This window comes from Canis lupus, chromosome 28 (genome assembly GCF_003254725.2).
Source record: "Canis lupus dingo isolate Sandy chromosome 28, ASM325472v2, whole genome shotgun sequence".
In the NCBI taxonomy this organism is placed as follows: Eukaryota; Metazoa; Chordata; class Mammalia; order Carnivora; family Canidae; genus Canis; species Canis lupus.
In genome coordinates, this window is record NC_064270.1 from 12,597,067 (window position 1) to 12,604,539 (window position 7,473).

At 44.3% G+C, this 7,473-nt stretch overlaps 1 pseudogene; it reads left to right on the top strand.

Moving 5' to 3' along the window:
* Window positions 1–4,835: 4,835 nt before the first annotated feature.
* LOC112672586 (armadillo repeat-containing protein 10-like) lies at window positions 4,836–5,726 on the top strand (annotated as a pseudogene).
* The last annotated feature ends 1,747 nt before the right edge of the window (window positions 5,727–7,473 follow it).

The window sequence follows — 7,473 nt, forward strand, 5'->3', positions numbered from 1 at the left end:
TGGGTTTTACAGTCCCTGATCATTTGGTGAGCCTCCTAGAGAGGGGGTTCAAGAGTCAAATGGGTTATTAGATTAGATGACCTTCAAGGTCCCTTTCAGCCAATAACAAAATTCTTTAAATTTGTTACATACCTGTAGATCCAGCATAGATTTCAGCTGTGCTAGTGGGAAGAGTCTTAGAAATTGCTGGAGTCTAAATATTTTCTGATGCTGAATCCTATGTGCAGCATCCTGGGCAAGTAACTGTCCCACGTCTCCTGGACACCACCCATGGGAGAACCACTCACCCCTCCACTCCCTAAGTGTGAGAAAGCTCTGCCTTATATCCAAGTGAAATCTCCTCCTGTGACTTCCATCAACTCCTTTTTTTCTTTTTTTTTTTTTTTTACAACCTGAGATCAAGAGTTGAACTGGTATCCAGTCAGACCCTTAACAGACTGAGCCACCAGGCGCCCCTTTCAGCTCCTCCTCCTGTTCCCACAGATGTCTACTCCTTCTATATGTCAGTTCTTCAAATATTTGAAGTCAGCCATTAACTCCAACGCTTCTCTGGGTGAAATAGACTCAGTTTCTTTGACTGTTTTTTGCTTCCTGGCTAGTTTTCAGCGGATGTTCTCTAGCTCATGCATTTCTTCTGTGCCTGGGATGATCTGGTATATTCCTCACAGGCAGTCCTCTCCTCTTCAGCCTTTGAATACTTCTGTCTTCATCTTCTTGTACCCTTCAGAGAAGGCTGAGGCCCACTGGGAGGCTTTCCTCATGGATCTCATTCTCCTTAACTTAGTTTTTATTCCTTAGTCTTCAGGGGAGACTTCCATTCTCTCTAAAGTAACACTACCCCTTAAACTCTTGGTATATTTTCTTCCCTACTTCTAGAAACAGTGCTGCTCATTTTGAGTTCTGAAGTTCCACTCACCCTACAATTCAGTCAGTAATCTCTGCCTTCTTTTCACCCTGAAACATGTCACAATCTTGCCATATTATCTTCTCTTAACCCTAGTGCCCTTCCTCAAATAGCTTTCTTCCCCATTTGAGGTCAGATTTTTGAATATGTGTCTTCACCAGCTACTTCCCTTCCCTTTCCTTCAGCCTGCATGATACTTGCCTCCCAAGTAGTAAGTATTGATGCTTAGTTGGAAGTTACCTTGTGGTCAGCTAATTCAACTGTTTCCCCTGATACCTGCTTCCCTTTTCCAGGCTCTTTAGGCATTCAAGTCCTGCCATTCCCCCTTAATTATCTGAGACTCATTCTTCGAAATCAGATGACTTTTCCCCTTCTTCTCAGGGTTGTGCTTTATTACCTCTCTTCGATAGTGACTTTTTTTCCTGGAAAGTCTTATTGTGGTTTTGACACTCTGTATTAATCCTCTTCCCTCTCCAGTCCCACTTAGTGGAAACTTCCAGGTCTCTTCTATACTCTTGCTGTCCTAAATCTTGTCCACTCACACAGTGTCAACTATCACTTTTATACTAATGAGCCCTTAATCTACAGCTTTAGCTTGGTCTTCCTCTGATGTTCTATTTTCAAATGCCTGGGGGATAATTCTACTTGTACCTATACCATTGTCGTCTCAAGTTCATCACCACTCCCCCCACACTGCTCACATCTCAACTTCTGCCAATGGCAGAAGAATCTTTCCTTGTTCTCTTCCCTTCCCAAGAGAAATTCTCTTCACTTAGAGCAGAAGGAGTGGGGGAACCCAATACATTTCAGGCACTGGGCTCTGCATATCCTGACCCACTTAATACAGGAACCATCCTGAAAAGTAAACACTGTCATCTCTGTGTTATGGGCAAGAAATCAAAAGTTGAGAATATAAACACCTTGCCCAAGGACTTGCAAGTGACACAGTTCTTAAGTGACACACTCCAGAGTTCAATCAAGTCTGATTCTACAGCCTAAATACTCTAATGGCCTCCTAATTTGTCAACTTGGCTTGGGCAGATTGCTGATAACACTCATCCTAACACCAGCACCAGATACTTTTTCTTCAAATGCTTCTTAAAGGTAACCTATGTTTTCTCAACTGTGCTATGGCTCCTCGTTGTGTGTAGCATCAAATGGACTCTCGAGACCACTGGTGAACCCTCATTACCATGCCTAAAACCAAATTTCTCATTATTCTTAAGTGATCTACACAGTCTTCTTACAGTCCCTCACCCTGACTCGTTTATCTGCTGTGCTTATTATCAGGGACCCTCTGAACTCTCACCCTCTCAACTCCAAGTTCACAGTCTCCTGACTATGAAGGCTTTTCTATCGACCATGGCTCACAATGATCACACGTCCCAGTCTCTTGACAAAGACTAAATGGCCTCCACTGCAAAACTTAGTTTTTGATCCAAGTAGTTTTATTTATTGTCTCGTTATCTCTATCCTCAATTATACCGTAGCTCCCTGAGGATAAGGATCATATTCTATGCTTTCTTGGTATTGCCTACAGAGATTAATATAAATGAAATAAATAAATATATATGCAATTAGGAGAAAATGCCCAGAAAAGTATTAAGGGTAACATAAGTTTATTATTCTTAAGAATAGTAATGTCGGGCAGCCCGGGTGGCTCAGTGGTTTAGTGCCGCCTTCAGCCCAGGGTGTGATCCTGGAGACCCGGGATCAAGTCCCATGTCAGGCTCTCTGCATGGAGCCTGCTTCTCTCTCTGCCTGTGTCTCTGCCTCTCTCTCTCTCTCTCTCTGTGTGTCTCTCGTGAATAAATAGATAAAATCTTTTTTTAAAAAAAAAGAATAGTAATGTCATAGACATTGGCAAATTTTGCTACCTGTTTGATATTGGACACAGGTTCGGCAAATAGTCAGCAGAAGCTTGAGGGATTTGATAAATAAAAGTCAAACTCAGAGTATTGTCTCTTCCTCCTCCTGTTTAATCCTTAACAACTCCTCCATGCCCTCTCATCATGATGTGTGAAAGGAGAGGCACTTACATTGTTCACTAGATGATTGGGTTCAAGGATGAGGAACACTTGTCTGTTCTGTTCTTTTTTTTCAGTGCCTTAATGCAATGCCCAGAACATGCTGGATGTTTGATACACATTTGACAAAACAATGAACTGGACATATGACTTGGAGCAGATGCTGGTGTTGTCCTATATTCCCAATTCCTTTGGGATACTCTTCCTGATTTCCTATGTGACATGAGAGAATGTCAGAGCTAGAAGGATGTCAGCCCAAGCAACCCATTTTAAGGATAAGAAAATGATCCCAGAGAAGAGGATGATTGACAGTGTCCCCAGATCACCCCTCTTCTTAGTGGCCAGTGTTTCCCCACTGTATTTCCCTCACTCCCTCTTTTCAATGTTCAGTCCCCACACCTAACCCTAACCCTTATTTCTCTCTGGCAAGTTTCCTTTCCCACATCCCTTCTCCCAGGTCGGCACTCTGCACACACTCGATTTGTGTTTAATGCTGTATAACAGTGTCTCTTGGGAATGTAAACAAAAAGTACCTCCGAGGTTGCGAGAACACACAGTTTAATAACATGTTGCTATTTGGGAGGAACCCAACCTCCACCAGGAAGTTACAGTTCAGAATCTCTTCTGGGGCTCATATACCCTTTCAGAATTTCCATGAATCTAGATATATAGTGCAATCTTTATAATAATAAACCATGGTCCAGCTGCGTAAAATATCAGGCAGTGTACTAGACAGCCTAGAAGGCTCATAGGACCTCTGCAACTTCAAGTCATGGTAGATCCATTTTACAGATGAGTAGAGTGAGGTTCAGTGATGTAAAAACAACTTGCTTAAGGTTACTCAGCTAGTATCAGAGCAGGGGATTGAACTGATCTATTTGCCTTCTGCAGAAAACTCTTTGAGACACAATGACCAACTGTTGGCTGCTTCACTTGGGTACCCACTTCTTTCTCCATAGCTTCCTTGGTAAGGCCTCTCATCTAAGAACTGCTTCCATACCCTGGCTCTGTCATTGATATGAACACTGATGTGTCAATGGTCTCTGGACCCCAGGAAGCAGTGCCCTGCCTGTGCCCTCTAGTGGTCATAGGGAGATGCACAACCCTCTCAGGCACTCTGAGGACCTCTTTCAGCACACTCTGGTGTGGGCTAGCGACCCAAGGCTTCTGGAGTCAGACTTCAGAGGTGCATAAGTCTTCCCTGGCCTAAGGAAGGAGCTGGATTCTCTGGGTCCTCCACTTCTACTAGTCCTTTAAGAAAGACCCACCCATGTTTGACAGTGGCCAAAATTAGATTGAGAAGGACTTGGCATGAGCCCCAAATTCCTCTTCAGAGAGTCAGCAACAGCAGCTGACTCAGAGTCTGTATAATTGATGTCTATTCTTAGTGTCCACAGTTCTTTGTTCATTGACACCCCTATGCCTGGTGTGCTAAGTTCCCAAATATTTCCCAAATGTACTTATCTTGTGTGCTCTTGAGTAGGTCCCAATCTTTCTGAGCAACAGCGCCCCATCTGGCAATGGGGAACACCTGCCTTATCAACCCCACAGGGGTATGTAATGAGGGTCAAACCAGAGAAGCAAATGTAAAATGGGGTTGAGGTTTGAGGTGATCCACCCTCTTCTCCTACAGACGTCTTGGGAGTCCTGGAACCCGTGTGCAGATCCAGCCTCTAGAGCCACTCACAGTCTCTCAGCATTTCTTCAGATAAATGACAAACTTGCCCTGGATGGATTCTGGGTCACACAGGACCACTGGGGCTTTTGGGCCAATTAGAAAAAGCCACTGCGGGGCCTGCGCTGGGGTAGTGGTGGGATCCACTTGCTCCCGGGCCGGGCCTTTGGGCCTCGTGTGCCAGGCCCAGCGCTGCGCCCCAGCCCTGCGCCCCGACCCCAGCTGCAGCATGGGTGGCGCCTGGGACGTGGGCTGGGTGGCCGAGGGCCTGGTCCTCTGGGCCAGTGCCTGCTACTGCATTTACAAGCTGATGCGGGGCTGGTGGTGAGGCACCCACGGGCTTCGGCTGCGCCCCTCGCACTCCGTAGAAGACTTAACCAGTGGTTCATATGATGATGTCCTAAATGTTGACCAGCTCCAGAAACTCCTCTACCTGCTTGAGTCAACTGATGATCCTGTAATTATTTAAAGAGCTTTGGTCACTCTGGGTAACAATGCAGGCTTTTCAGCTAACCAAGTCATTATACGTGAATTGGGTGGTATTCCAATCATTGAAAGCAAAATCAACAATCCCAACCACAGCCTTAAAGAGAAAGCTTAAAATGCATTGAATAACCTGAGTGTGAATCTTGAAAATCAAGTCAAGATAAAGGTATACATCAATCAAGTCTGTAAGGATGTCCTCTTTGGTCCCCTGGACTCTGCAGTGCAGCTGGCTGGGCTGAGACTGTTAACAAACATGACCGTGACTAACAACCACCAGCACATGCTTACTGATTACATCACAGACCTGTTACTCACAGGGGATGGAAGTACCATGGTTCAAGTTTTGAAACTCCTTGTAAATTTGTCTGAAAATCCAGCCATGACAAAAGTACTACTTGGTTCCCAAATGGATTCCTCATTCCTTTCCCTTTATGACCACCACGTGGCAAAGGAGATTCTTCTTCGAGTCCTGACGCTATCTCAAAATATAAACAACTGTCTCGAAAAAGGTTCTTTAGCTGTTCAGCCTACTTTCCCTAAAGGTTCCCTGTTTTTCCTGTTATATGGAAAATAATGTGCCCAGAAAATGAGGGCTTTAGCCAAACACCATGATGCAGATGTGAAGGAAAAGTAATAGTCATACCCAGGTTCTGACTAGTTTTCATCTTCCAGCTGCCGAATCTTAAACAGTAAATATCACATTCATCATCAACCCAGCTAGAACCTGCCATGATCTTGTGGCTTATTTTGAACCAGTTTTGAACCATTTGATTGATACAGATGAACTGAAGAGCTTTTTCTGACACTCTTTCTTTTCATTTTGCTGTTTGCCGAGTTTACTTCAATTATTTCCTCAATGTGACATGACAGTTGCCTTATTTACATGTTAGCTAACCTTGCATCCTTTGAAGTGCTGTGCTGTCACCTGCCTTCATGCATGACTGGCTGGTTGCTGCAGGGCCACAGCCGAAAGGCCCTGGTGCTTGTGGCAGGGAGGGGTTCCAGGGTCTTTGAGGCCAGCAGGCCAGCCCAGCCATACTGCTTCCAAAAGTCTCACTTGCCCACAAGGGTAAGTCTCTAACTCATCCCTGCCCACAACTTCTCATCATGAGAGTTTATTCTGAGTCCATGAAACTGTCTCCTCGCCCTCACTACTCCCATTCCATAGGCCAGCCTTTGAAGATGCAGCATGTGACTCCACCATAGGCAACTGGTTAAATCAGTTCTCTCATCCTAAATGAGGAGTCTGAATGTGCTCATGTGTTATGGCATGCTTGAAATGTGGATTTTTTTTTAATGAAAACTATGCTTATATCCAGAGAGATTGATTCCTGGGAGTGGGACTGAGGAAGGGGCTTTCCTATGTACACCTTCTTCTACCATTTGAATTTTTTAGCTATCAGCATGAATTTTATAATTTTTTAATTAAAAGGAAAATACAAGTTAAAAAAAAAAAAAAAAGCCACTGCTTCCTCCAAGTGGACATGGCTTTGCCAGGTGCCTGGCTCAGGTGTCTCATGGGCTGGACACCCTTGTTCAGTGAATAACCCACACAACCAAATGTGGGAACTTTGGTGCCACAGGCATCTCCAAATCCCTTTAGTCCCTGAATAGCATGACATTGAATGGACGTGATGACTATCTTTATAGGACACCTAATAACTGCTTCAGGAAAAATTCAGCAATGACTAGGTGGCGTGGCCTCTAAAGTGGGGAGAGAGTGGGTAAGGCCATCCCTCTGACTGGGTTTGTTGACATCTTCAAGCACTGGTACACATATTGCTCTTGTCACTACCCCTACAACCTAAAGAGTTATTTCCTTAACTGACTGAGGTTCCCACAGTAGATTTAATCCTTAAGTCACTAGAAGCTACAGACGAAGACCTGGGTTGTGGACAGGGATGAGTTAGAGACTTATCCTTGAGGGCAAGCGAGGACAAATAACCCTGTGGCGAAAGATGACCCTATCACAAAGTTTTAGACTATTTTATTCTCCTTCTCCTTCTGCCTTCCTCTCCCCCCTCTCCCCTCCTTACCCCATCTCTCCTTCTTCTCTGCCTTCAGCCTCTTCCTCTGTCAACCCCTGTGGGTTGCTCAGTCTTCCCTTTCTCCCTTTCTCTTCCCCTTTCTTCCCTCATGACTCCTTTTATCTACTGACTCATAATATGGAATTAAAGAGTACTCCATAGCCTTAAATATCCAATTATTTGTATTTAAAAATGACACAACTTGTGAACCAGCCATAATTCTCTCATAAAAATATCAACTATGTGAAATTACTTTCTTATTTGTATGTAAACTGTAGTACTTTTTCTGTGCATCAGTGATCTTTGAAAAAGAAAAGCTCCCCTCCTCAACCCTCTGCCACAGACACACACAAT